The following is a 7607-nucleotide window of genomic DNA, read 5'->3' as shown; positions in this document are numbered from 1 at the left end:
TGCTGTCTCAACAATGGATGGAGGTCCTCAATGCCAAACAGGAAATCAGAGCTGTCTCCCTCAACATATCACGTGCCTTCGATACGGTCTGGCACCCAGCTCTGCTCACCAAACTCTCCTCCTATGGTATCCATGGAAATCTCCATGCATGGCTTGCGGACTGCCTCTCTGGTCATAGTCAACGTGTGGCCCTGCATGGATTTCTCTCAACTCCCCTTCCTGTTCAGGCTGGAGTTCCCCAAGGCAGTGTTCTGGGCCCTGTGCTTTTTCTGGTCTTTATCAATGATCTCTCCGACTCTCTGGAAAATCCTCTCTATCTCTTTGCTGATGACTCCACTCTCTGCCGCTCCATTCCTCTGCCCTCAGATCGGCAGTCTGCAGCCTCCTCACTCTCTGAAGACTTGGACAAAATCACAGACTGGTCAAACAAGTGGAACATGTCTTTCAATCCTGACAAATCTCACACTCTTACTATGTCTCTCCGAAAAGATCGACTGGACAACCCTCCCATCTACTTTCTCAACAATCCTCTCCAAAAAGTTTTGTCGCTCAAGCTTTTGGGTCTCACTATCTGCCATGATCTTTCTTGGGAAAACCACATTTCCAAGCTGGCCTCCAAAGCCAGTCGCCGACTGGGCATCCTCCGTCGTGCGAAGTCCTTCCTCGGCACACTTGAGCTCCTCACCACATACAAGGCTTTCATCCGCAGCTCAATGGAATACTGTTCTCCCCTATGGGCCGGTGCTCCTGCCTCACACCTTGCTCGGCTTCACGCTGTCGAAACCAAAGCTTTCAGAATTATTGGAATCTCCCGCGATGAAGCTATCTCTGAGGGCCTTTCACTCACTCACCGCAGGCAGGTAGGTGGTCTTTGTCTTCTACCGACTCCTCTCCGGCCTTGCTCCCCCAGCTCTCTCTGTGCTCTGTCCCCCTAATATTCCTACAGGTCGCACAAGATCTGCCAGCAACACTCTTATGGTTAAACTGCCGAAATCCCGGCTCTCTGCTCACCTTCACTCTTTCATTCCTCTTTTCTCCCGCCTCTGGAACAAACTCCCTCACTCCCTTCAATCCCACTCGTCCCTCCAGGTCTTTAAAACAGCTGTTCACCACCATCTCTTATCTTCCCCCATCCAAAACCTTGATCTTTTCTACCCCCGCTAATTCACCCCAGATCCACCTTGTTTGAAATTCCAACTTCTTTCCTGGAAGTCCTGGCAGTGTCCATATGTTTTATACCTCTCCCACCCCTCCCCCCTTCCCATGCCCCCCCCCCCCAATGCCCTCTCCCTCTCACAGATCTCTCGATGTCTTCATGTTTCTCGGTCCCTGCTCTCAAAATAATGTTGTGTTTGTGTCCTTCCTCCTCTCTCCCCATCTTGTCTACCGCTCCCGATGTTATATGTTTTATGTGTCGGTTTGTCTTTCTGTGTGATTAATGTTCGCTCTTTCACGAGCCTCGATCTTGTATACAAAAAAAACAAACAAAAAAAAAAGATGGATTCCAAAATACCTGCGTGCCAATCCCTCCGCGAAGTCGGGAAATAATTCCCGCTCGAACCACGGACAGGTGGAAATTGCCGAGCGGTTTAGCAATCCGCGAATCGAGCCGTAAGCAAAAAGACTAACCCGATTCTGAGCGGTTCTAATCGTGCCACGTATACTCAATTGAGAAATCTCTGTTCTTCCTACATTTTGGTTTCCTCTCCATCTGATCGTTTTAGAGATTTATTAGTTATGTACAAAAACCCAAAGAGGAAACGAAAGAAGGGCATGTACAAGGGAAGAAGAAGAAGCAGACACAGGGCAACCTCATACAGTCTTAATTAACACGCCCAGGACAACACAAACAGACTTACACGAAAGGGGAATAGCAGGGAGGAAGGTCCAAGCAGATGGGCCAGCGTTGGCTCCGGCCCCGGTTCACGCAACACTCTGGTCCACGCTCCGGTTCCGCGGCGAAACCCGGCAGGCAGCGTGGTTGGTATTGTCGGCGCGAGCGGACCTTACATGCGGGGGGGTTCATATATCGGGGAGGAATTTCGCCTTTAAATTGGAGGAATCGTGACGCGTGCCTCGTGACTCTCCAATGGTGCCACTCTCCCCGGCAGTCTCTCAGACTCAGCAGGCTCCAACTCCAACCGACTCGTGTCTCCCACTCCCTCTCTAGAAGTAGTCCCACGCGAGCACGTAATATAAGCGCTCGCGTATCAAGCCGCGAACTTTTAGGACACACCCACCGGTGAGCTCGCCTCCGCCTGGTTGGTCGCGAGGGCTCAACGACTCGGCCCTTAACAGGGCTACGCCTCGCTCCGATAACTCCTCCCCCTTTTTGTCCGCTCTGACCGCATGGTTAATGGCGTTTGGAGCGAGCGTTGCGGCTGGCAGAGGCGCGCAATACAATTTGGAGAGGGGCCAAGCCGCAAAATGAACGGGATGAAAAAGGGCCTATAGCGATGTTCACTGTTTATAAACAAACCCATGATATCCGCGCATGCGCAGCAGCCTGGTTGACAAAAGCGGTGTTTTCGTTTTGCACAATGGCGTCGCTCGACACACATGTGATCGTTTCGGAGTATTTTAATAGTCTTGACACTGTTGCAAAATCTCGGTACAAATCGAAGTTGAGTTTTAGGAATGGCGAGGATATTCTTCCGGCTCCATTTGCATTGAAAGGATGGCAAAACAATCCATCTTGCTGGCCAGATTTGAACTACGGCGACGTGTACATGTACTTGATCGACACACCGGGTATCTACACAAGGGAATCACTGAAGGCATTCAGGTCACTAGAGGCATACAATTTTTTTTTAAGTGGTCATGTGAAGCCACTGTGGTATCATGCGATCAGGAATGATGTACCATTCTGCTTTATCAAAGGCAAAGGCATACCATCACAGCGTCTCAACAACAAACCTCATGAGGTCTGGGTGTGTGTGGGGAAGAAGGAAGCTTCTGTCTACTGTGCACATTGTACATGTATGGCTGGGTGAGTGATAAATATTGCCTTTTGAAGTTTGTCAATTACATACATTGTGCAATATTTATGAGTTTTGATTAAACAAAGAATGATGTTGTTATTGTGTGCCCACTCCAGGTTGGGAGAAGTTTGCAGCCACGTCGCTGCAGTGCTTTTCAAAATAGAAGCCGCAGTGAAGCTGGGATTAACACAGTCGTCTTGCACAAATGAAGCATGTCAGTGGAACAAGACATTCAGAGAAAAGGTGCCTGTCCAATATTTAAAACATTCGTGTTTCAGAGATTATTTTATATTGTTGTATTTTGATCACAGTTTGTTTGACCCTCGTACTATTTGTTTGTACATATTTTTTCAGTTGAACCCCAAGTCTGTGGTCGACTGCAAGGATTTGCTCAAACGTAACCGCCAGAAAGAAGTCAAAACTGTTGTATGCCAGCCCAGACAAACACTCCCTGATTTGGATATGCTAAAAGATCCTAAAGCTGTCTGTCCAAATGCAGCATTTTTTAGCCTCATTCCAAAACTGGACGCCGAAGAGACAGATTCCGCTACTGAAGAGGAAGGCGAGATGTATCTACCTGAGCCCCTAACCTCACTGTACAGGGAGGAGTATTCCTCTTGGTCACAGTCTGAGCTCCAGGCAGAGTGTGACCAGCTATATTGCAGGTTGACCTCAATAACCTGTGACCAGATTGCACAACTGGAGAAAGTTACCAGGGGTCAGGCTGTGTGTCCTCTCTGGTCGGAGCAGAGGAGGGGTCGCATTACTGCGAGTATTGCACATGAAGTTTTCACAAGGAAGTCAACGACTGCACCTGGTCTGCTTGTGAAAATAATCATGGGCTATGATTCGAGAAATCTAGAGAAAGTGCCTGCTATAAAATGGGGATTAGACAACGAGTCAAAAGCGAGGGACGCTTATGTCTGCACAAAGACAGGGGCTCAGCACAAGAACATTAGTTGCCGACTCTCTGGGCTGGTTCTGGATAAGGACCGGCCATATATTGGAGCGTCTGTGGATGGGATTGTGACATGTGATTGCTGCCAACCAAGGGTGCTTGAAATAAAATGCCCTTACAAACACAGAGATGTCTCTACGCTTGAGACCGCAAGAAATGCTCAACAGTTCTGTCTGGATGTTGATGGCACTCTCAAAGAGTCCCATCCTTATTACACACAGGTGCAACTCCAGATGTTAGACAATGAATTGCAAGTTGCAGATTTGTGCGTTTTCACAAGCAAGTCATTACATGTTGTGGAAAATATTCCTTTCAATGCACTGTATGTGAATTCTGTTGTGGAAAAATGCCAATCATTCTTTTTGTGTGAACTGCTTCCTGAATGCCTAACACGGAGCTTGGAAGAGTAAGAAGATTAGAACGAGGCAATTCAAAGCACAGAGGAACAGCTATATTGTATTTGATTATTGTGCATGTACATGTTTACCAGTTTTGTATTTATTAAAGTTCCGTTTGTCGATCTCAAGTTTGTCATATGAGCTTCCGTGCAATAACAAAGCAACATATTTTGTTCAATATAAAATAATTTTTTATTTAAAAAAAATACCAAAAAGGTTCACTGATACACAAGTGAATACAAGGTCATGCAACAAAGCAAACAGTCTGTCAATGAAATTAAAAACATACCATTCATAGATGAATACAATTTTGTACAAACATGAGAAGAGGCTGAATAATCTTGTTTTGTGACCAGTCAACAAATAACAGTGTGATATCTGACTAATCTGGGCATCTATCTGACTAATCTGGGGTGCAAATTGGTTATCGCTGCTGCTATCATAACCATGTTATCAATGTGTGGCACAAGAGACAGGGGTACAATATTTGCAATTAGTTAAAAAAATTTCAACCTCTCCATCATGTGTTCGATGTGTATCCTCACTCGAGCCAACCTACGAGACATTTCCACCTCCTTCATTGCGAGCTGCTTTTTGCCCCTGGTAAAACCTGGAATGGCTAGACGAGCACCTCTTATTGCCAGTTCTTCTTTGATAAGAAAACCTCTGTCAGCTAAGACTTGGTCGTCATATTCAATTAGATCCAAAAACCCTGACATTTGAGTTATCATTTTGTCTGACACCCTCCCTCCAAATGCTTTCGATATAAATGATACACCCCCAGCTGGATTTATGCCAACTAATATTTTCAGAGTATTGTGATGCTTGTAGTTTGACCAAGTATGTGCCCGCATTGTCAGATTACGCGCCCTCTCACAAAAGATCTCGGTACAATCGATTAATTATCACTCTACATTTCGAATATGATGGTTTAAATACAGAGGGGAGTGTCCGAATAACATCATCCTTTCCAGGCCATCTGACTAGGAAGCATAACTTTTGGGCTATTTCTGGCAACCCATCATTAATCAATTTAGACACCAACGAAGTAGATACATTAAACCTAAAAGCCAAATCTTGATTGAGTAGACCAAGTCTAAGTTTCATCAATATCATGAGAAAAATGCATGGTTGTGACAAGACTTTGGACGTGGGTAGCACAGGTGCGCAAAGAGCAAGAGCCCACGAAAATACTCCAAAATTTAGGAACCCTGTGAAAAAATTTGTTTTGAACTCCGAATTGCCAGTGACAAGAAATTGTTCATTGAATTGTGCTTGTTGCAGTTTAAGCTTCAGTTCTCTGTTATCCTCTTGGAGCCTCTCAAGTTCCTTGTATAGCATTTTGTTCTCCTTCTGAAGCTCATCACATCGGTCAGGTTCTTTCTGCTGGTCATCACCTGATTGTACAAACAACAAATGGAACGTATGAAAATATTCAAATATTATTAATCAGAAGGGGTTGCTGACACTCAAGGTTGATGATAATTGTACTAACCGTCCACATTTATTTCTTCAATTGGAGGACTGGTCTCTTCACAAGGGGCAGCTGGAATACTCATGGATAGTTCCAGGAGGATCTCAGCACCTTGCAACTGATCTGTTCTTGTTCTCTCCCCCTCTTTTTCCACCTTGTTTTTTGTTTCAGCACGCTGCTTAGTACGTAAGTGCCTTTTTTTCTTCTTCACTGAACGCTCCAGCTCTCCATTCTCCATGTACCCCATCAACAAATTAGGAACGAAATCTGGGTCATTGGAGATGTCGTTGGGTTTACATGAAAGCCAACGAAGCTCTGTTAGAAAATTAAACAAACAAAACAAACCAAAATGACATGCAACCTCTTTTCTTCCTAAAATCAACACAAAGTTAATAACAAAAAAACCTGTAAATTTCACAAACCTGACAAGAAATGTGTACAAACACGAGTGTGCGCTGTTGGGTTCCATTGTTTTCTCCGAATGTCATTTATCCAAGCCGATCGTTTGGGTTCTTTCTCTGGAATTCTATAGAAACTTATTCCCGAGTTCTTTTCAAATCTATTTGTGCAATTAACAACACAGCAGATCACAGGCATTGTCCTTGAAATGGTGTCACGTCAATGATTGTAAAACTTCACCACTTAAGAGACGGCCAGCATGGTTGGTGTTTTGTCAACCAAAACAAAGAGCGCGGTCAGGTGATCGGGTACGTGACATCACGGTAAACATCGCTATGTTATTTGATTAATGCAACGCAGAGTCAAACTATTGGAAACAGAGCCTTAACTGAAACACATACTAATGAAATAACTGAAGAAGTTCCTATGGTGTCCTACGTATTGCAATATGGACTAACTAGGGTGCGACCTTTGACCTTTGTAAAATGGGAATATTTACAGGGAATTATTTACAAGGGATTATTATTTACAAGTGACGGTTCTGAAAACCGTAACAGTATATTGTTGTGGATATGAGGATTGTGTTTTTTAAATTGTGTTTTTTTTATTGCTTTATTCTGGACCCCCCTGCCTCCAGTCTGTGTATAAAGGTCAAAGGTCGTTCCGTAGTTATTTCATAAACAATCACGTTAGCCAATCATAGGTTTCCTCCTTGTTGGTAGTTATTTCCTTATTCTGTGTATTAGGCTAAGGATTTGTCTTCCATTAATTGACACTCCATTGCACCGAATTCAAATAAATAGATCCCCTTTCATTCCCATTCCCAAAGCCTTTCCTGCCAACCGCATTTGCTGCAGCTGTGGGTTGTTGTTTTCACCGCGACTCCATGAGCCACGAGGTAGGCTTGGAGAAGAAGGGGGAGGAGCCGCCGAATCCTGGGCGTGCCCGCCCATCGTCATCAAGGGCGGAGCCAAAGGAGGCCGTGCGAACCAACCGGCAAGGCAGTAAGCGACCCGGTAGGCGTGCCGAGAGAGCTCGCGGGGAGAGGGCGAGGCGCGCTATAAAACGCGTGCGCATGCGTCAGAACGGGTGTTGTCGGTGGACAGAAGTGCGCGAGAGTGATGAGAAGGAGGCCACGTGAGAAGTGCAAATAAAGGGTTGCGAGAAGTGCGAAACCAGAAGTGCGCCAGAGACGGCAGAGGAGTCCAAGTCCAGAAGTGCAAAGAAAGAGTTCTGCAGAGAGCCGCTTCAACCAGCTGCGTGAAGCCCTGACGGGGCAGCGAGTGACCCTGCCGGTGTGCGGTGTAAAGCCGAATATAAGGAGCTGCCGGCTCCTCGCTTCCCGCCCGGAGTGGACCTGCTCGCTGTGCCCTGTGATTCCACCTGCTCAGCCCTCC

The sequence above is a fragment of the Myxine glutinosa genome, chromosome 14, assembly GCF_964187855.1.
Source record: "Myxine glutinosa chromosome 14, kmMyxGlut1.1, whole genome shotgun sequence".
In the NCBI taxonomy this organism is placed as follows: Eukaryota; Metazoa; Chordata; class Myxini; order Myxiniformes; family Myxinidae; genus Myxine; species Myxine glutinosa.
Note: the sequence above shows the minus strand (reverse complement) of the source record.